This window comes from Chiloscyllium plagiosum, unplaced genomic scaffold (assembly GCF_037043375.1).
Source record: "Chiloscyllium plagiosum isolate Xiang-an unplaced genomic scaffold, Cpla_swu_hap1 HiC_scaffold_21, whole genome shotgun sequence".
In the NCBI taxonomy this organism is placed as follows: domain Eukaryota; kingdom Metazoa; phylum Chordata; class Chondrichthyes; order Orectolobiformes; family Hemiscylliidae; genus Chiloscyllium; species Chiloscyllium plagiosum.
The window spans coordinates 74,337,939-74,344,318 of NW_028270159.1; the positions used below are offsets into that span (position 1 = coordinate 74,337,939).

A 6,380-nucleotide genomic window follows, 5' to 3' on the forward strand; every position below is an offset into this window, starting at 1 on the left:
GTCAGTGCTCAGTATTTCTTCCACAGTGAAACTTGGCGCTCAGCCTCAATGCTCAGGGAGCTGCTCAGTTATGGTGAGGAAAATGACCATCCACTGTGCATTGTACTTTCGGTGACCGGAAATAAACTGCGGAAAGTATCAAAAACGAGTCATAATCGCATAAATGAATGGAAACCTCAACTGTAATGAGTCTTTTTTTATAAAAAGCAATACAAAATGAAAGGCACACCGAATGAAGAATTTTCGGAAATGTTGACTGTGCAGTCGATTAAAGATGGATTGTGGGTGATAGGACAATATAGTTGGGGCAACAAGGCACCTTTTTTTTCCTAAAGTACAACCAAAGTGAATTGTGGAAAACACTTCAGAATATTGTATGTTATGGCCACAGCTGCTAAAAATACAAGTCAAATCAGATCCCAGAATGACAGAAGTTTGGAATATTTAAAGTTTAATTTTTGCATTTGATTGCCGTGGTAGTTAATCAGTGAAAATATTCACATGACGCTGCCGCTGGCCTTACAGTGCAAGAACATCAAGTTATTAATGAGAAAAAAACAATATCATAAAAACATCAGAATTGGAGAATGTCTCAACACGAAACACGAAAGAAAAATACAGCTTTTTCACCAGCAACATCCTTTGCAGATATTCAGTTTTCATTGAAAAAATCATACTAAAATCAACTCGTTAATTTTCACCAGAACTGATTATTTCCAAATTGTGTGGCCATAAGGCACATTTCCAATTCTGAATACATGGATGTCGTTGCATTTAATACAGCCAGGGGAATGCCACTGTCCATTTCAACCTGCAGATTATGTTTCTGAATGAAAAATCTGTCTCAAACGAAGGTCAGAACTTTTGACCAATTTGCATATTTTAACCATTCGATTAAATGGATATTTTACTCCATTGATTAGCTCCTCTCTGAATTTTATTTGCGTTAAAGCGTAAATGCAAGTGTTGGTGCAGGAACTCAGAAGCCGGAGCATGAATCCAATTTCTTGAAAGACAAATACTGGATGATCAAAAGTCGTGTCTTCATAATTATAGTTTATTTCTTGCCAGTTAAAGGAGCGCACGACATGGGTCATCCACAACAGTATAAAATTTGCAGACAATCCAATGAGCAAGATGATTGATTTTCTCCGGTTTACCATCTCTGGGTCAGTATTCGTCTGTCCATTTCCCTGGATCTGTAGCGACAGCGGGTGCGGTTGGATATTATAATATGTCTGACAGTCAGAGCATTGAATGCCAAAATCAATACGATTGGAAGCAATGGTATCATTATATTGTCAATCCATACATACACTTTCCAAAATAATGCTGTAAAATAGTCTGATATTGCAATGCAAAACCACGGCACATTGTCAATAAAGATTAAAGGAGTAAACACAAAATATCAAGTAATTGACCGCAAACAGCTGACCACACTCACAGTAATTATGACCACAAATGCAGATCTCTTATTACAATATCTTGCTCTCAGCTTCTGGCAACAAATTGCAACAAACCGATCAAAGGTGAAAGCAACTGTGAACCAAACTGAGCAGTCCAGGGCTGCAAGGTACAGAACGACTCTTGAGGCACAGAGAGGAGTGATGAACAAGAAATTAACCGGGAAATAAAGAATGTTAATTCGATCGAGTAAGACATTAAGGATGACGAGAAGTAGATCTGCTGTAGACATTGCCAGCAAATAGCGAGTGATGCATGGGGAGAGCCCACAATTGCCTCGATTCAGGATCACAATTCCCATGGAGTTAACTGTAAGAAAATAAAGAAAGATACACCTCTTCATGACTTTATTGACAGCAACGTTGTCTTAATATGTCTGCTAAATGACACCAGCTGCCTCAGATCAACTTATGAAATCAATTAGACTATACATGGTGAAAAGTGACAAGTGTATTATTGACTTAAGCAAACCGGAATTAAATAAAGGTATTCTTTGAACGAATATATGAACAGAATAAAAAAATAAACAAGGAATGAAATCTATCATGATTGAAATATGTTAATGCAAATATGGCATCCTGGCGAATTCACCAAAGGGTTCAGTAGATTTTTGATGGTTATTGTATTGTTAATGAATAAAATAAATCAAATTAACGTGGTAATAAGTCGAAGATCAGTACTGAGGCATGGCATGCGAAGCATAGTAGCTCGTGAGAATTGTTATGAAACTCAGTGAAGGCGGCAATTTGTTCGAAAAATGTTATGGCCCAGATCAAACTATCGTCAAAATATATCCAAAAGAAAGCCCTGCCCTCTCCTTTTCTTCTTTTAAAACCAAATTCCAGGTCTTGCATTCCAAATGCAATTCAATTGAATAACTTACCAGAGCTGAAGTACAGAATTTTATTCATGCCTCCTACTTAAAATGCAACGGGAGAAAGAAGAATTTAGAATGAATTAACTCTATTGGAAATCTTAAGAGAATGATAGATTATTAAATTACTAATCAGTAACTGTTCCAGTTCAGTAACATGCTATAAACACACTCTTTAGAGGGGAAAATTCAGTAAAATAGTTTGCCTCAATTCAATTCTGGCAGCAGGCAGAGAACCCCCAGATTTTAGATACAACCAAAAGAGAAATAAAGTGGCTTCTACAGCTTTAAAAAATAACTGATGCCCCTGAAAAGCTAAAGTTAGAAGTCATATTTGGATAGGAGCTTGCCCCACCCAAGCTCTTCTATTGTTCCAACATTTTAATAAAAATGACTCCAAGAATTGAAGCGATTTACTTCAAGGGCTTTCAATAGATATCTTGTTACCTCTGTCTTCAAATCTCTTTTCAAACAAACACAGGACAAATTTCACATCTTGAAACCACAGTCTCGTCACAACTCTCCCCACGAAGTAACACATCAATATACATTGATCTTAAATAACCTTTAGTCTTACACTACGTGTACACAGCAATAAATATATCTGACATTCACTTTGAGCATACAAGCATTCAGTACTATTATCCATTTCAGTCCGTATTCCTTTTCTTCCACCAAACACTTACAACTTTCTTCCCCAAAATCACGTAATTGCATCAGCAATTATGTCCTCTCGTCGTGCCCTGTGCACATTTCTCAAGTTCTACAGTAATGAGCTCCACCTAAGCAGTCTGAAATTTTGATACTTTTTTTTTCCATAAACTTTAAAGGGTCATGATCATTATATTCAACTATCTCAAGTCACTGCCAATGTACAAGTTGACATGGTGCAACACCAACAGCAAGCTCAATATCTCTTTTTGGCAAGTTAGATGAACTCAGAGCTTTGGTAAGTGGTTCGAAATATGACATCATTGCAATTACGAAGACTTGGCTGAAAGCAGGTCAAGATTGGCAGCTGAATGTCCCAGGTTTTAGATGTTTAAGGTGTGATAGAAAAGGATGCAAAAGCGGTGGACGAGATCGAATACTTTTAAATGAGTATCTCACGGTAATACTGACGGCCCGTGGAGTGAAGCAAATTGGGTAGAACTCAAGGATAGGGAAAGTGAATTCTCAATGCTGGGGTATACCATAGACCTCACAACAGCCACGGGAGATTGAAGATAGAATACACATACAGATTTTCGAAAGATGCTCAAAACTTTGGAAACAGCAGGACAGATATGGTGAGTGATACGGTGACTGATATGGTATTGACTGCTACTCACTTCGTGCTGGGGCCTTGGATGGGCAGAAGTTGTAACGACCATTTAGGAGAGTTTATTTTACACAATATGTAAACAGTCTAACCAAGCAAGGAATTATACTAGCCCTGCTTTTTGGAAATGAGCCCGGATAGATGAGTGGAGTTTTAGAGGGGGACAATTTCGGGAGTATGACCCAAAATTTATTGAGTTTTACGTCCTCGGTGAATGATTTAAATTAATGGAAGTTGAACTACAACACCTCGAATGTGGTTTGGAAATATACCAGTCATCATTGAATGGTGGAGCAGAATTGATGGACAGAACAGCCGACTTCTGTTCACCAAGTTTCTTCAGACAGTTCCCTGTCACCCTCACAGCTCCTACTGTCGAGAAGCAGCACGTGTACAAGAATGACAGCACTTGTAAGTTTCCTTTAAACCACTCACCTTCCTGGCTGGAAACACATCATTGTTCCTTCATTTTTGCTGGACTTAAAACAGTTTAAACACAATTGGATGTCTACACGTTTAGGAAAGGTGTAGCGGGACATGAGTCAAGTGCTGGCAAGTGTGAATAGTTAGGTTCAGGAAACCTGGTCGGCAGGGACGAGTTAAATTGAAAAGTATGTTTCCATGCTGGATGTCTCTGTAACTGTACACGGATGGTCTTACGCCAATTGTCTGCAGTGTTTTGAGAAAGCAGCTCAGCACCACTTTCTCAAGTGTAACTTTGGATGGCCAATCATGCTGTCTCAGTCTGCTCTATGATACAATTAAACAGTCTGTAAAATATTTATTGCGAAACCTGATTACGCGGATGGAAGGAAACAACAGTAAAAACTAACTCCTGGTGAAACCACGGGAAATGCAAAAGGTTACAATTAACCAAAGCCGAGCAGCCTGCGTCAAATTTCAATAAAGAATGGGGGAGTAGAGTTAAATAGGTTTACACAAACATAGACATATGTACGGACTTACCAACAATGCCAACAGCTGCAAGTGTTGGGTAGTAAATTCGTGCTACCTGTAAGATTACTGAGTATTTCATTATGTCCCAGTCAGGTCGTCTGTTAGAAGAGAGACAATGATTCTGTCTGCTGAAAAATAATAATAACGTCAACATAACCTCATTTTATTGAGAAGCGAAATGTCCCGTGAGAGAATAAAGACGTTTGGATCACTGACTGAGTTAATTGCAGTAATCTGAACAACAGCAAAGTAGCAACTTTCCTCTGAGGGCTACTTCACAGTAATACGTTTTGAAGAATAAAATGTCACTAATTTCCTGAGAGTTAGTATTTGATTATATTGTCACTGTACTCAAGTACAGACGTAGAGGAGTACAGCGAAAAGTGCACAATGTCTCCATTCCCGGGGCCATCTTACATACAAGGACGCCCAGATACAAAGTAGAAAAGTGAAGAAAGCGAGTTAAAATTAAACAGTACAGGCTTTATTCATATTAAGTTCATGTCATACTGAGATAAAGCTTTATTGCCTTTGAAATCAACATAACACTGGGACAGATTTCCCAGTTCATGGCAAACTAGCACCGATTATCTCGGGCCCTTTTCTTTCTCATGAGTGTCTAGAGCGTTGCCGTTCTGAGAGCAGATTTCATTTAGGGTGTCCTGCAGAATGAGGACTCGTTGTTCCACACTAAAATAACTTTTCTGGCTAGAACGGCTTTATAATTCAGACAGGAACAATAATTTGTCAGTGCTGCAATAGTCAGATTCCAGTTGTTTCATGATGTCGTGTAACAGGTGAATAGGAAGCAAGGTGCTTATAGTGCCACATATGAAGGCTGCCAAATAGGGAGGTGATATAATGCGAACTGGGACATGGTTTATGTAATAATTCAAACGTGGCCAGCGAGATAGATCTCATTATGAGTTCCGCGACTGGGGCTGTTAATCTTGTCCAATGAGAGAACGCTGCCTCACATTTCTAAACAGGATTGTGGAATCCATAGAATCCCTTAAGTGAGGGGACAGGCCACTCAGTCCAACCAGTTCACAACGACTCTCCGAACAGTAACCTGCACAGACCCATTTCCCTACCCTATTATTCTGCATTTACCCCAACTAAGGCACCTGATTTGCACATCCCGGAACACAATGGGCAATTTAGCATGGCGAATCCACCCTAACCTGCACATCTTTGTACTCTGGGAGGAAGCCGGAGCACCCAGAGGAAACCCATGGAAACACGGTGAGAATGTGCAAACTCCACACTCGCCCGAGGCTGGAATCGAACTACTGCGCCACTGTGCCTCCACACTGTCAGGGGTTTTGTTCACTCGGAGAACTGGCTCTGATTGAGCTGGATCACTTTGAAGCACTATGCGCGTGCAAGTTAAGTGTCATTTTGTGATGGGGTACCGGCCTCTGTGGAGTTATTTCAGAGGAGATGAGACTGGGATTACTGTTTTAACCGTGAAAAAAACTCATTTTTTCTGAAGCCCTTCTGTACTTCAAACGGACACTTGAAAAGGCTTTGCCTTCAGGAAATGTGTCAAGTGGAGCATGTGGTGTGCAGGGTATGCTGTTGGGAAGTGGGCGCTCTCGCCAGGCCAGTTGAGCTTCAGGGGCACCGGTTCAGTGAAGGCAATTGCATCGCTTCACTCAGGGTATATCCTGAACAGTGGGAGTCCAGGTCATCCCACAGCAATAAACCCAAGACATAGCCAGCGTTAGCCAAGCAGGTCACATTTCCTGCAGTCCCCGGCCG

At 40.2% G+C, this 6,380-nt stretch overlaps 1 pseudogene; it reads right to left on the reverse strand.

Moving 5' to 3' along the window:
- Window positions 1-818: 818 nt before the first annotated feature.
- Window positions 819-4,695, reverse strand: LOC148146432 (putative G protein-coupled receptor 139; annotated as a pseudogene).
- Between the last annotated feature and the right edge of the window lie 1,685 nt (window positions 4,696-6,380).